Raw genomic sequence first — 15,881 nt, 5'->3', positions numbered from 1 at the left:
ACTAGTAGGCAAAGCAGTCAAAGATTCGTAAACAGTAAATAGAAAATAAGAACAATCAACAAGTTATATCTTCGTAAGTATACAGAACCTTGCAACTCCCTGGTTTCTAAAAACAAAGAATATATACTCTTCTCTAGAATACAAAAAACATGTATAAATAATCACCTCATATCTGGGTGGAAATTTTTAATTTTTTTTTAAGATTTTTATTTATTTATTTTATTTATTTATTTGATGGAGAGAGAGCACAAGCAGAGGGAGTAGCATGCAGAGGGAGAGGGAAAAGCAGGATCCCCACTGAGCAGGGAGCCCAATGTGGGACTCGATTCCAGGACCCTGGGATCATGACCTGAGCCAAGGGCAGATGCTTAATTGACTGAGCCACTCAGGTGTTAATTTTTTTTAAAGATTTTATTTATTTATTTGAGAGAGCATGCGAGCAAGAGAGATTGAGAGAATGAGCTGGGAGAAAGGCAGAGGAAGAAGCAGACTCCCCGTGGAGCAGGGAGCCTGACGTGGGAATCTATCTCAGGACCGTGGGATCATGACCCGATCCAAAGTCAGATGCTTAACTGACTGAGCCACCTAGGCACCCCTGGGTGGAAATTTTTAAAATCTCAACAAATTCCAGAGAATCAGTAGCATATAAACGATTTCTCTGGTCACAGTGCAATTAAAACAGATGAATAACAGAAATTTAAAATTTTATATACACATTATATATACATACACATTTATACACAAATACATACATATATTTAAAAATTTAAAGGCACAATTTCTTTTTTTAGAGAGAGAGAGGGAAGGAATCCCAAGGAGGCTCCACACCCAGCACAGAGCCCAACATGGGACTTCATCCCACGACCCCAAGATCATGACATGAGCTGAAACCAAGAGTCAGATATCCAACCCACTGAGTCACCCAGGTGCCCAAAAAAGCATACCTTACAGATCGAAGAAGAAATCATTAGGAAATTTTAAACACACTTACATAATGAAAAGATAATGCATTGAAAACCATTGGCTTCACTAAAGAGCTACTTTTAGGGGCGCCCGGGTGGCTCAGTGGGTTAAAGCCTCTGCTTTCGGCTCAGGTCATGGTCTCGGGGTCCTGGGATCGAGCCCCGCATCGGGCTCTCTGCTCAGCGGGGAGCCTGCTTCCTCCTCTCTCTCTCTCTCTGCCTGCCTCTCTGCCTACTTGTGATCTCTGTCTGTCAAATAAATAAATAAAATCTTTAAAAAAAAAAAAAAAAAGAGCTACTTTTAGAGAAAAACAGAGACTCAAAACACTATAAGAAAAGTGACCAATGGGTGCCTGGGTGGCTCAGTGGGTTAAGCCTCTGCATTCGGCTCAGGTCATGATCTCAGGGTCCTGGGATCGAGTCCCACATCGGGCTCTCTGCTCAGCGGGAAGCCTGCTTCCCCCTCTCTCTCTGCCTGCCTCTCTGCTTACTCCTGGATCTCTCTCTGTGTGTCAAATAAATTTAAAAAAAAAAAAACAAAAAGAAAAAGAAAAAGAGAAGTGACCAACTTCTAGGAAGTTAGAAAAAGAATAAATTTCACACTATGTAGCAATCCATAATCCCCACTAGGCTTTATACATATTTATTTTCTAATCTGTATATCAACTCTTGAGAGTCAGATTATAGGTACAGCTAAGAATGTGCTAATTACCTGAGTTTAGAAGCACAAACCATATGTCCTTTCAGGGAAAAACAAGTATGTGCATCAATCTCAAATTGTAATTCATGTATTTACTCTAGCAAACAACATGCAGCCTTGATTTTTACTAATTATAAAGATGATGTCATAGCTTTTTTCACAGCACACTGAAATCTGGGGTCAATGGCCTCAAAAGCCAAAACAACATATTAATAACTTGTTTCATGAAAAAGATACCGGCAGGTTTCCATAGCTGTAGTCATGAAAATGTGCAGTTTTCATGAAAATTCTACTTCATCCTAGTACATTATGAAGCAACAAAAACAGAAATTATCCACCAGAAAAAATTAAAATATAGTTTATTTATTTATTTGTTTGTTTGAGTAATCTCTACATCCAACATGGGGCTTGAACTCATGACCCTGAGATCAAGAGTTGCACGCTCTTCCAACTGAGCCAGCCAGGCACTCCTAAAATATACTTTAAAACAGAAATGCTAGGTTTATTTTTTTAAGATAATGAATGATAAAAGTAACTGTGGTTGGAGCACCTGGGTAGTGCAATGACATGAACAGCCCTAACAGGCATCTACCTCAAGTCCCTCCCAAAGACCCTAACAGGAGAGCCTGGACCACCAGCCTCGTGGGCTCACCCTGCACTCCATCTGACCTGAAGAGCCCTGAGCCCTTGAAGTGGGACTTCTGTTCTTATTATCTTTGATTCCTGAATGTTCAGTACAAATCCTGCTACACTGAAGGCTTTTCTAAAAGTTCAATGAGGGGGCGCCTGGGAAGCCTCTGCCTTCGGCTCAGGTCATGATCCCAGGATCCTGGGATCCAGCCCCACTTCAGGCTCTCTGCTCAGTGGGGAGCCTGCTTCCTCCTCTCTCTCTGCCTGTCTCTGCCTACTTGTAGTCCCTGTCTGTCAAATAAATAAATAAAATCTTTAAAAAAAAAAAAAAAGTAAATAAAAGTTCAATGAGTAAGTCTCCTAAATCCTAGTATCACTTAGAAACCAGAGACAAAGAAAATTCATAGTTCCATTGCTTGAGTAAAAGCTGGAAAAAAAATGCTTTCTTCCCCTGAAGAAAACCCCTGCTTTCCAAAACAATCCATCTGTCGGACACCTGAGGCGGTAAACAGAAAACACTAAATGTTCCAAACACCCTAGGTCAGCTACATTCCTGGGGTTTATGCTGTCAAAGTACACTGTGCTTCAGCCCCTGGAGACAATGTTCAGAACAAACTGAGACAGCATTATCTGGATGGTGGGGCCCTCTAGTTCCCTAAAGATGGAGGGATGCATGTCATATCCCTTCCTCCTGAAACAGACAGTCCTGAAGGGAGCGCATTCCACGAGACTCGAGCCCCATTTCTAACTCCTCCTTGCCTGCCTGAAGCTCTATGCAACAGCTTGATTAATGGTACCATCTGGGAGCAAGGTTGGCCGTTAACTACAATATTCTTAAATCTCGGAAAGCATGGTTAATCACAAAGTTCTTGCTAAGCTGCAAACATGTGCAGCTGTACATGACACAAATCTCTGCATAGAGCTTTGACTTATTAAAAAAAAAATAGTGGGAGGAGCTAGTACACAGGGCCTTCCATTGCCCTTGTAAGCCTTTCCCCGATAGTGTCCCCTTCTCACCAGTCCATACACTGGGAAAAGAGAAAGAAAGGGAACATGCATACGGACAGCACACCTGTGTGCCACAAGTGGTCAAATGTTGTCTCACTGGCTCCACAAGGCTCTGGGTTAGGTAAGATTGTTACTATTACTACGCCTACTCTATGGATGAGAATAGGAGTTCAAAGAATTTCACTAACTTGATCCAGGGCCACAGACTCTGCGGCAAAATTGGACTTGCATCCTGACACCATATTCCTAACACCCAGCACTAATACAACAGCTGACAATGGACTCCCTTCAGGGAGACTAAAGTCCCCAATGCTGCACTAGCATGTCTGCAGTCATACTGAGATATGTTCACATACCATAAAAATTCACCCAATTGAAGTATACAGTTCAGTGGTTTTTCACTTATTCATGGAGATGTGCAACCAGCATCAAGATCTAATTCTGTAACATTTTCAACACCCAAGAAGAAATCCCAGGCACACTAGCAGGCACTCCCCATTTCCACTCTTCCCTCTTCCTCCTTTCCCTGGCTTCCTTCCTAGCATAAGAGTTCTTAGCACGTGCAGCATGTATCAGCACCTCATTCTTACTGTTGCCGAATAAGGCTCCACCTCATGGACACATCACGTCTCTTATTCAACCTGACAGCGGGTTCTTTCCACTTTCAGGCTATTAAGAAGAATGCTGCCATGAACATTCACATACCAGTTTCTGTGTGGACAGATGCTGTTATCTGGCATTTGCATTTTCTTTTCTTTTTTTTTTTTTTAAGATTTATTTGGGGCACCTGGGTGGCTTAGTCAGTTCATCATCTGCTTTGGCTCAGGTCATGATACCAGAGTCCTGGAATTGAGTCCTGGGATCAAGCTTCTCATAGGACTCTGCTCAACAGATACCTGCTTCTCCCTCTTCCTCTCCCTTTGCTGCTCTCCCTCCCTCAGTCCCTCTTCCTGCTCCTGGGGTCTCTCTTTCTCTCAAATAAACAAATAAATGCATTTGTATTTTCAAAGTGCTTTCATAACATTCTCTGCTTTGTATCTTAAAACTGCTTCACATTGTGATGGAGAAACCAGAGCCTTGGGGCAGTAAAGTGCCTTTATTCCCTCCCTCCCTCATACCTAAAACCATGGCAGTACCACTTCGTCTGCTCTGCCAAGGAATTTCAAGCAAGAGCAAGCAGATGAGAAAACTCCTATTTTTTAGGTAAAGACCTCCTTAAGTCATTCTAAGTCACTTTATAAGGCAAACCAACATCAAGCCTTTCAAAGTAAGAGAAGGGAAGAGCAAAGTGCTCAGGACAGGACATCTTCAAGGTCGCTCTCAAGGGATGGCCTTCCCAAGCAAATAGCAAAGCTGCCACTCCAGGTATGAGAAAGCACATGCGGAACAAACGTCCCTGTGAGCAGCCAGGGACCAGCACAAGCCTGCATGCACCCACAGCTCCATTTCCTGACATCAGCCTCCAGAGGCTCAGGGGCTCTGGGGCTTGATGCAGGATGAATCTGTTCCGACACAGGTGACAGTTACCTGGGGGGCACACATTGCTAGGCCAATTGTGTAATTTCTCTTTCCCAACCTCCTGAAACAGTTCTTAGACTCACAATATTTTTCGTAATAAAGTTCAGAAAAAGGTTCATAATTTTAACAGTAATATAATAACTGCCGTTTACTGACAGCTTATCAGGTACCTTACAATAATGGTGTAAGACAAGCACCACTCTTACTTCCACAGTACATGCAAATCCTTCCTTATTTCGGGAACTCTTACAGCTGATGGGAGTATAAATTGTTATAACTCCTCAAGAGGGTAATTTGGAAACAGCTATGCAAACTAAAGTGCAAACATCCTTCCACCCAGGCAATTCACTCCCCAGAACAGACCTACAAGTATACATCACAGTGCCTGAAGACCGGGATGGAAGAATACTCACTCAAACAGTCCCTAACAGTAAAATTCTAGAAACGAACACCCATCGAGGGTGTCTGGGTGGCACAGTGGGTTCAGCCTCTGCCATCGGCTCAGGTCATGATCTCAGGATCCTGGAATGGAGTCCCACATCAGTCTCTCTGCTCAGCAGAGTCTGCTTCCCCCTCTCTCTTTGCCTGCTTCTGCCTACTTGTGATTTCTGTCTGTCAAATAAATAAATAAAATCTTTAAAAAAAAAAAAAGCCATCAATACAGGAGCAATTGAATAAATAATAGTACACCCATAAAATGGGACACCTGAGACTGTTGAGGAGAACAAAACAGGTTTCTGGGTGCTGATACTGAACTTTCTCCAAGATGTATTAAGGGGAAGTATGATCAATGATCATTATTTATAACTTTTTTCATACAGTTACTAAATTCTCTTCAACTTGTTTCTTGTGGCTTTTTTTTTCTTTTTTAATGAGCTCTATGCCCAATATGGGCCTTGAACTCATAACCCCAAGAGCCGTCAGGCACTCCTCTGTGTAACTATTTCTTAAAAGAGGTGTATGTGCAAACCAGTGTCCTGACTGTACTCTCCCACAAGTTATGCAACAGCTTCCTCAGCAGCAAATTCAAAGAATACTTCCCACACAGGGAGCAATAAAAATTACCTGTGGCCACTGTTATAATTTAATAATTACATAATCCTAATACTATTATAATAATAACATTAAGAATTTTACTGTTGCTGTTATCAGATGGGCTCAAAAAAAAAAAAATCCGTTTCATAACTACACTGCCCAGTGTCTGTCACTAGGCGCACACAGGGCAACAGCACTCACCATGTGCAGCTCTGTCTCCTCCTCTAGCTCACAGCCCACATGGGCTTCTTTTCCAGAAACCTAGCCCGTGTGGCCTCGCCCCTTTAGTATCCGCCATCAACAGGCAACAAGAAACCATGGACAGTAAGATGGAGCTCTACTTCCACTGCCCAAACACACCTGCTCCCAGATGCAAACAGATTTGATCTCTGATCAAACGTCTCCTCCTCCGTAAACCCATCTAAAATAGATTCTGCTGCCATCATTCTCTATTTCCTCATGCCTCCCATCTTCACAGCACTTACTACTACTTAACATAGCATTTATTCTCTATCTCTCATTCTAGAATAGACGTTTCCAAGAGTGGGGGGCACCCGGGTGGCTCAGTGGGTTAAAGCCTCTGCCTTCAGCTCAGGTCATGATCCCAGGGTCCTGGGATCAAGCCCCACAGCAGCAGCAGCAGCATCGGACTCTCTGCTCAGCAGGGAGTCGGCTTCCTCCTCTCTCTGCCTGCTTCTCTGCCTACTTGTGATCTCTGTCAAATAAATAAATAAAATCTTGAAAAAAAGAAAAAAAAAGTTTCCAAGACGGGGAATGTGTATCTATCCACTGGGCCTAGAATAATACCCAACATATAACAGATAAAACAGTGCTCAGTAAGTACACTGATAGGCAAGTTAATAAAGTTATAGAATGGAAAATATGCTTGTAAAGTAACATTTTTTAAAGATTACTGTTGTTATTTTATCCCAGCAGAGAGGGTTCTCAAGGCATTGTTAAAAGGTAAGTGTCCTACAGACTCAAGTCCTACTCTATTTAAGATGTTTTTTTCCGGGTGCCTGGGTGGCTCAGTGGATTGGGCCACTGCCTTCGGCTCAGGTCATGATCTCGGGGTCCTGGGATCGAGTCCTGCATCGGGCTCTCTGCTCAGCGGGGAGCCTGCTTCCCTCCCCCTCTCTCTCTCTGCCTGCCTCTCTGCCTACTTATGATCTCTCTCTCTGTCAAATAAATAAATAAAATCTTTTTTAAAAAAAAGATTTTTTTTCCTAGGTAGCATACTCATTAAAAAAAAAAAAAAAACACATCTTGTCAAAATACACTGAACACTTTTAAACTAACAGCTATGAGAAACAATGTACACTGACCATAACAACTGCTTAAAAAGGTACTTCTGGGGGCGCCTGGGTGGCTCAGTGGGTTGGGCCTCTGCCTTCAGCCCAGGTCGTGATCCCAGGGTCCTGGGATCCAGCCCTGCATGCGGTTCTCTGCTCTGCAGGGAGCCTGCTTCCCCCCCCTCTCTCTGCCAGCCTCTCTGCCTACTTGTGAGCTCTGTCTGTCAAATAAATAAATAAATAATCTTTAAAAATAATTTAAAAAAAAAGGTACTTCTGGAATAAATAAAGCTCAAAGAGCAAAACGAATTCAACTTGTTCCCCCTTCATCCCCTCCAGCTCAAGTTTCCTGCAAGTGGGTCAGAATAAGCATTAACAATTAAACAGCTCTGTTAAAGTTTAATGTTATACTATGTTAAGATTCCTATTTTTTTTAAAGATTTTATTTATTTGACAGAGAGAGAGATCAGTAGGCGCGGGGGGGGGGGGGGGGGATAGGCTCCCTGCTGAGCAGAGAGCCCGATGTGGGGCTCAATCCCAGGACCCTGAGATCATGACCTGAGTTGAAGGCAGAGGCTTAACCCATTGAGCCACCCAGGCGCCCCAAAATTCCTATTTTAAGGAGACATGTGATAGCCAGTAAGCACTGACCAAACTAAGGGGGTATTAGCATATTTACTCTGTTACTAACCAAATCTTGGATTTGGTTTTGAAAACCTTTAAAGAATAGGGAATTCAAAAAAGGACATCCCTCTTCCACTTCCAAAATAATTTCCCAAAGCATGGAGAAAAATAAAAACAAAACAATATATAGGATTCACAGGGAAGTGGCTTTTTTAAGTGATTTTAGATTCTCAAGAAGGCTATGAACTTAATTTATATAAAAAGAAAATACTGCAATTCACCAATTTTTCACCAAGAAAAAATTTAAAGTCCTGTTGCTAATGCTACAGAACATCAAGAGTATTTAGAGGAATAAATAACTATTCAAAACACAACAATGTAAAATAAAATTTGCAATGTCTGGTATCCAATAAAAAATTACCAAACAAGCAAAGAGCAGGAAAATATAACCCAGAGGAGATAAATCAATCAAAACTAACCCCAGCCCTGAAAGAGAAGTTAAAATTAGCAGACAAGGTCATTAGAACAGTTGGTACACTACATCCCATATTTTCAAAATCTTAAGTAGAGAAATGGAAGGTATAAAAAATGATACAAATAGAACTTATAAAGATGAAAGCCAGGACATCTAAAATGAAAAATTACACTAAACAAGACTAACGGCAGATTAAACACTGCAGAACTAAAATCAGTGAATGTGAAGATACAGTATGAACTATCCAAACGAAACCTACACAGAAAAGACAATCAAATAAAGGGGCATCAGTGAATTATGGGGCAACTTTTCATGGTCTAACATGCATGGGATTGGAGCCCTCAAAGCACAGCACATGGAGAAAGAATAGGAAAAACTGTGAAAAATAATGCCCAAAATTTTCCCAAATCTGATGAACACATAAACCCACAGATCCAAGAAAAAAGCTTAATGAATCCCACAAGCATAAGAAATATGCACACACAGACACATCAAAATAAAACTGCTCAAAACCAGTGACAGGAAGAAGTCTTCAAAGCAGCCCGAGAAAAGGGACAGGTTACATAAAGGAACAAAAATTAGGATGATAGCAGATTCTTGCAGAAAATGATACAGCAAAAAGACAGTAAAGCAACACCTTCTGAAAAAATAAAAATTAAGAGTTCGCCCAAAGGTTTTGAGCTCCAAGCTTTCTGGCTTACGTCTATGCTTCTGTGTAGCAAACTCCTGTGGCAACAGCACCTTTGAATTGCACACATTTCATTTTCTTCCACCATCTTCTCATCTGGTTAGATTAGATGCACTATATGTCCATCTGCTTTCTTACTACAATCCTATGCCCAAAAGCCATGAGGTATCTGCCGGCGGGGCACAGAAGGGATTCCACTGTAACCTCTGGGCCAGGTTCACCTACATTATATCTAATCCCCATAAATATGCCATGTGAAGCAGGAAATACATCTCCTCCTGTTTTAGAATTCAGCAAACAAGGTTAATCTGGAATAGAGAATCACACAGCTAGGCATAACCAGGTCTTTCTCACTTCCTATAACTCTTTCTATTAACGCACTGAAATTATATTAAGCTAAAGGAAAAACATAAAATACCAAAGTTCATTCTGGGATAGAAGTAGAATGAAAGTGGAGAATTCTACTCAAAGAAAAGTAAAGTGGGGACGCCTGGGTGGCTCAGTGGATTAAGCCTCTGCCTTTGGTCATGATCTCAGAGTCCTGGGATCAAGCCCTGCATCGTGCTCTCTGCTCAGCAGGGACCTGATTCCCCCTCCCCTCTCTCTGCCTGCCTCTCTGCCTGCTTGTGATTTCTGTCTGTCAAATAAATAAGTAAAATCTTAAAAAAAAAAAAAAAAAAAGGGGGGGGAGTCCCTGGGTTTTTGTAAGATTACTTATTTTATTCTGAGTACATAACCCAACTACATGAACTAAAATATATATCCAAAGATATATAAGCTTCTACAATGAAAAGTAATTCTCCCTCCCATCCTTATACCCTAGCCACAAAGATCCCTGTCCCTACAGGCGACCACTTTTATCAGTCTTTGAAGGGTTTTAAGCAAGACAGAACACATTCTAATTTATATTCTATGTAAATCACCCTAGCTGAAAGATAGAGAACGGGTTAGAAAGACAAGGAAACCAGCTGGAGCCTGCTGTGCCAGTTCAAAGGAGTTGTGATGGCTGCTGGGTCCCAGGTGGTGACAGGGATATGGGACAGGAGGACTGATTCAGGATGCATTATGAGGAGAGAACTGACAAAACTGATGTTGGCAAAACAGCATTAATAACTATGACCTCAGGCAGTTGTTTACACACTTAGGCTCTACAGGTCTAGTAATTCAGTCTTTAAAGTTTAAATATCTTGAGTTCAGTAAACACGTACATAGATAATGGGTGAGAGAACCATGGGTAACACGAGAAAAAACAGATTACTAAAATGTAATGTTAACAAACTGATTAATAGGGGCACCTGGGTGGCTCAGTGGGTTGAGCCTCTGCCTTCGGCTCAGGTCATGATCCCAGGGTCCTGGGATCGAGCCCCACATAGGGCTTTCTGCTCTGCAGGTAGCCTGCTTCCTCCTCTCTCTCTGCCTGCCTCTCTGCCTACTTGTGATCTCTGTCAGATAAATAAAGAAAAAAAAAAAAAAACTGATTAATAGTGGACTCTCTGTGTCAATGAGTTAGACAATTTTATCTGAGAAATGATACTGCTGAAACCAACCCAAAACAGTATTGCTGTAGTTAAGGGGCTGAAATGGCAGCTATTTCAAAAAAGAAAAAAATGTAAAACTTAAGTCTTTAATACTGGCAGCTGTCAACCACTATGTAATACAGAAGGCTGGAATCTTCTCAACAGAATTTCTGAGTATGACATCACACCTACATGATGTATTTCCTTCCTGTCTGATAACTTAAAATGTACCAGAAAATTCTCATCAGTTCATAGGATAAGGAAAAAAAATGCCATTAGTGAATAAAATTTTCACACTAGTATTTACTAAAAAGCAGTTATGTGCTGTATCTATGTAATGGCGTATTATTAAGTCTTCAAAAGGAAAAACATTCTGACACCTGCTACAACATGGATGAACTTTGAGGACATTTTGCAAATGAGCTAGCCACAAAAGGACAAACACCACATGGTTCCAATTATATGAGATATCTAGGGTAGTTAAAATCTTAGAGCCAGGGACGCCTGGGTGGCTCAGTGGGTTAAAGCCTCTGCCTTTGGCTCAGGTCTTGGTCCCAGGGTCCTGGGATCAAGCCCCACATCGGGCTCTCTGCTCAGCAGGGAGCCTGCTTCCTCCTCTCTCTCTACTTGTCTCTCTGACTCCTTGTGATCTCTCTCTCTGTCAAATAAATAAATAGAATCTTTAAAAAAAAAAAAAAGGATTTAGGAGGCAAACTAAACAGATTCCTATTGGACAAAGATCAGACAATCTCAGCATCAATAAGGGTAATACCTACAATGGACTGAACCGTATCAAATGTGTTTAAATTCATGAGTTCACAATGACACAAACACATAATACAACTCACTGGCTACTTTCAGAAGATCTCGACTCATTTTGAGAATTAGCAACCTACTGGAGAGGAATTAAGCAGTTACCCTACTTTTCCCAAAAAAGTTAAAATTCAGGATAACCAAATTATGGAGGGGGCATTTCTCTCTTTTTTCTTTTTTCTTTTTTTTTTTCAGAGAGAGAAAGAGAGACAGAGAAAGCAAGGGGAGGGGCTATGGGAGACTGAGAGAATCTCCAGCAGACTCCCCACCGAGCACAGACCCTGACTCAGGGCTCCATCCCAGGACACCAACAGCATGACCTAAGCAGAAACCAAGAGCATCCCAACCAAATGAGCCACCCAGGCATCCCAAGACATTTCTCTTTATAGAAGCATTCCATCTAACAAATGAAGTTACAGAATTAAGATATCAACAGTTTCCAAAGCCTAATAAAATAATGACTCTGAGGCACCTGGGTGGCTTAGATGGTTAATTAAAAACCAACTCAAGGGGCGCCTGGGTGGTTCAGTGGGTTAAGCCGCTGCCTTCGGCTCGGGTCATGATCTTGGGGTCCTGGGATCGAGTCCCGCATTGGGCTCTCTGCTCAGCAGGGAGCCTGCTTCCTCCTCTCTCTCTGCCTGCCTCTCTGCCAAATAAATAAATAAATAAATAAATAATCTTTTAAAAAAAAAAAAAAAACCAACTCAATTTCAGCTCAGGTCGTGATCTCCAAATCATGGGATCAAGCCCCTCACTGGGCTTCACATTGACTGTGGAGACTGCTGGAGATGCCCTCTCCTTCTCCCTCTGCCCCTCTCTGCTTGTGCGCTCTCTATATATTAAATAAATAAATAAGGGCTTTAGGCATTGGGCATCAAGAGTCGCTTATAAGAAGAAACACTACTAACCATTATCTGCCCACCAACCTATGAAGTCTTTTGGCTAAAAATAAATCAATTCTGAATCTGATCACACCTTTAGATTTATCTACCAGTGCACAGCCATTTCTGTGTAGTTTAAGCACCATACAGAATAAAATCCAGACCGTAATTCCACAGAACAAATCACGGAGTTTATCAACAAATAAATTACAAGGAAAGACATAAGATGGAGGAGAACCTATAGATTAAAATAAATCACAATGCATAAAGAGAATTTGGATCCTGATTCAACGGTTATTAAAAAAAAAAACTGTGACACAATCAAGAAAATGTTAACATTGGTTGGACATTTGAAGGTAATGAGAAATTATTCATTTTTGTGATAGTGGTATTTGTGTTTATCTTTTTTTAAAAAATGTATGTAGGGGCGCCTGGGTGGCTCAGTGGGTTAAGCCACTGCCTTCGGCTCAGGTCATGATCTCAGGGTCCTGGGATCGGGTCCCTAGTCGGGCTCTTTGCTCAGCAGGGAGCCTGCTTCCCCCCCCCCCGCCTGCCTCTCCATCTACTTGTAATTTCTCTCTGTCAAATTAATAAATAAAATCTTAAAAAAAAAATGTATGTAAATATACATGCCGAAATATTCAAGTTAAAAGGACATGAAATCTGGGTTTGGGGGATACAGATGAAAACCAGCTGTGAGTTAACAACTGTTGAAGCTGGATGAGGGTAAACAGGGACTTATTACACCATTCTCTGTACATATACCTGAGAACAATTTAACATGTAAAATAAATCAATCTGGAGTCTAAGTATCACATAATAGAAATATCATTTTTATTGTCAAACTTAAAAATTAAGACAAGGTAAATTTTAACGTTGGTTGGATATGTGATTTTTTTTTTTTGCAATCTCTTTTAAAGTATCTTTTTTTTTTTCTCTTTTAAGATTTTATTTCTTCAGGGTGCTTAGGTGGCTCAGTCATTAAGCAGCTGCCTTCAGCTGGGGTCATGATCCCAGGGTGCTGGAATTGAGCCCCATGTCAGGCTCCCTGCTTAGCGGGGAGCCTCCTTCTCCTTCTCCCCTCTGCTCCTCCTTGTGTTCACTCTCTCACTGTCTCTCTCTGTGTGTGTGTCAAATAAGTAAATAAAATCTTTAAAGAAATATTTATTTCTTCATTTGACAGAGAGAGACAGCACAGAAGCAGAGGGAGCAGCAGGCAGAGGGAGAGGGAGAAGCAGGCTCCCCGCTGAGCAGGGCTGCGATGGGATGGATCCCAGAACCCTAGAATCATGACCTGAACCGAAGGCAGATGCTTAACCAACTGAGCTGCCCAGATGCCCCTTAAACTATCTTTTAAAGTATTTCAAATTACTTACTTTTCTGACAATACAAGGACTACTTGAAAGAACTAACTGGAAACCAATAACCATCTAAAGAAAGAGCTTTTAGGGTAAAATTAGTAACACGAGGTTGAACACCAAACAAAACCTTATCAGTATCAGGTAATGTCAAAGACTTAAAGGGGAAAATGATCAGCTGTATAAATTATATTTTAGAAAGAAAACAATCCCATCTCATGGAAACTGGGTAGAATTTAGATTCATAGTATTCAGTAAGCCTCTGTGACTAAAATCTAAACATAGTGACAAGCAGTAAAATAAACCATACCAGCTGTCCTGCTGTAAACCACATCAAAACTCTGAAAAGCAGTTGACTGCCAAAACCATTCACTTCCTTTAAAAAAATCTTTACTCTTCCAGTTTTCTCCCACAGTCAGAATCGAGGGCTATGTCGAGATTTTACAATGTTCGGATTTTACAATGCAATTTCTACATCGCATAAGCGCATTAGCTGAAGACTGAACCTTACAATCCCCCTCCCAGTCACCCGCTAGGCCACAGGTGCCCTCTCCCAGAGCTGCTGAACTCCCACTCGTTCTCCCCCAAGGCTCCAATGACGTCCCGTAAAGGAGACAGAGCGCCCTTTCAGCCAGCCTATTTCTTCCCCCGTTAGGATTTCAGCCCACCGTCCTCAAGTACGCAGAGCTCTTCCCGTAAGATCAACACACTCAGCCACCGGACGGGCTCTGGTCCTGAGGATCCCACCAGTTGCTTCCGGTCATTTAGGCACAAAATCACACACCCCGCCACCAGCAGTCCCCGGTGAGCCGAAGTAGTGCTCGGAAGGTGGGGACGCAGGAAGCGAACACAAATCACCCAAAAAACGTCCAAGGCCGTGGATTACGAGAATACACACAAAAGTGATTGCCCAGAGCAGAACCCTCTGACATCTCCCCCAACAGATGTTACAGACAGAAAAGAGCGAGAAGACGACGACAAGCGCCCCGGCCGTCCCGCATGACAGTCGGCAGGTGGGTCTGGCTGCCGGAACCCACCGCTTGCACTGGCTCCCAAGCCCACAGGCAGCCGCCAGCCGCAGACGCTGCAGGCAGCCGACTGCGCCGAAGCCCGACCCCCGACGCCCACCACCCAGCCCCCACGCCGGCCGCCCGGCCGCTCCCACCGAGCAGCCCGCGCCGCCAAGGGTATGCAGGGCGCCGTCCCCTCCGCACCCGGTCCCGGCCGGGCGGCGACCACCCCTCCCAGCGCGGCCGTGAGCCCCCGCGGCCGACTCCAGACCCGCCCGCGCCCCGCCCGGCGCGGCCCCCGCCCGCTTCCCACGGCCTCTCAGGCGCCGCAGCCGCCACAGGCCCAGCGGCCCGGCCTGCAGCCCCTCGGCCGCTCCGCCGCGCCCCGGCCCCCGCGGCCGCCCCTGTACGCGGGCCTCACCTCAGGGGGCGAGTCGCGAGCAGAGCACGGGCGTTCGCAGGTCCGAGGACTGCGCGTCGGCTCCCGCTCGGGCTCCGGCTCGGGGTCGGACTCCAGCTCCAGCTCCGGCTCGGGCTCCGGCTCCGCCCCCTGTCCGCCGCGCGCTCCCCAGCCCGCAACCCCCGCCTGCCCGGCCTCTCCGCCCCCTCAGCCCCCGGCGCTGCCCCCGCCGCGGAAGCTGGGTGCGGCCTGCGGCGCTGCAGCCCAACAACGCGCCACCCTATAGGCCCAGCCGGCCCCGCGCCGCCAAGCAACGCGCCATGCAATTGGCTGACCGCGAGGCGGGAGGGGGCGGGGCTCGTGCGGTGCGGGGGAGGGTAAGGGCGGAGGCCCCGCCTGTGGCCGCTGGGGACCGCAGGGACCGGGTGGGTGTGGTCTCGCCCGCCGAACGCTTACAGTGGAGGTTCTGGCCCCGCTGGCCACCTGGGCTGCAGCTTCGCAATGGCGGCTGTGCTGGCAGCGTCCGTTCTCCCAGAACCAGTCGTGCGCTCGTTTGTCCCTGGACAGACTCTCGTGGAGGCCCCTTGCAGGCCAGGTGCCCGGTTGGGCTGCACAGCGTCCTAAAGGGCCCCGTTCCAGGTCAGAGGAACCCTCGGAGCCCGCGGCCGCGCCACTCCCTGCCCACCTCGTGCGCTCCTCCAGCAGGCGGACCCTTGGACCCTGCACCGGTGTGCCCGGCCTTGGGCCCCGGGCGGGCGGGCGGCGGCACAGGCAGAGTTTGTGGCTGGTGGCCAGGGTGGAGTCAGGACAGCAGGGTCTGTGCTTGGCGATAAGGCTCCACAGACAAGGTGGCTGCCTACTGCCCAGGGCCTGACCTGCCGGTGCTGGATGAACAAGCGCCGGTCACATCCGCAGAACCAGTCGTAGGAGTCCAGGCCAGGGCACCTGTCAGTGACCAGGAGGCTAGCCT

General features: G+C 44.8%; 1 protein-coding gene across 9 annotated transcripts in view; it reads right to left on the bottom strand.

Annotated features, from left to right (window-relative positions):
* The window catches only part of ADD1 (adducin 1), an 82,561-nt gene extending 67,373 nt beyond the window's left edge, over positions 1–15,188 (bottom strand). For 4 of the 9 annotated variants that reach the window (XM_032333644.1, XM_032333646.1, XM_032333650.1 and 1 more), the window contains exon 1: positions 14,933–15,187. The gene's annotated coding sequence lies outside the window, so the exon portion shown is untranslated. Of the gene's footprint in view, positions 1–14,932 lie in introns of all 9 variants that reach the window. The other 5 variants (XM_032333643.1, XM_032333648.1, XM_032333649.1 and 2 more) reach the window with 2 other exon arrangements.
* Between the last annotated feature and the right edge of the window lie 693 nt (positions 15,189–15,881).

Source organism: Mustela erminea, chromosome 2 (assembly GCF_009829155.1).
Source record: "Mustela erminea isolate mMusErm1 chromosome 2, mMusErm1.Pri, whole genome shotgun sequence".
Taxonomy (NCBI): Eukaryota; Metazoa; Chordata; class Mammalia; order Carnivora; family Mustelidae; genus Mustela; species Mustela erminea.
This window is presented reverse-complemented; position numbering and strand designations above follow the sequence as displayed.